This window comes from Morone saxatilis, unplaced genomic scaffold, assembly GCF_004916995.1.
Source record: "Morone saxatilis isolate NCDOM2014 unplaced genomic scaffold, NCSU_SB_2.0 Contig21, whole genome shotgun sequence".
Lineage (NCBI taxonomy): Eukaryota > Metazoa > Chordata > Actinopteri > Moronidae > Morone > Morone saxatilis.
In genome coordinates, this window is record NW_023339774.1 from 6,653,243 (window position 1) to 6,653,549 (window position 307).

The window sequence follows — 307 nt, forward strand, 5'->3', positions numbered from 1 at the left end:
AAAACTATGATACAAACTAAACTATGGTATGGTGGTAATTTGAAAAAACAGAAACTATTGTCAAATGTTGTAAGAGCTGAGCATTAAGCTGTATGTCTTTTTATGGTTGATTATCAGGTGGGCTGGAGTTTTTTGTGATGACACCTAATTTGACACGTAGTTACAAGTTTCAGTAATGCTACAGATAAAAAAAGAAACCATAAAAGAAACCATAACAAACAAGAATTTAGAAACGATGAAATCAACCATCAAGTGAGTGTGTTGCAGATACAATAGAAGTACTCATTTATATTCTTTTTGTCTGAAA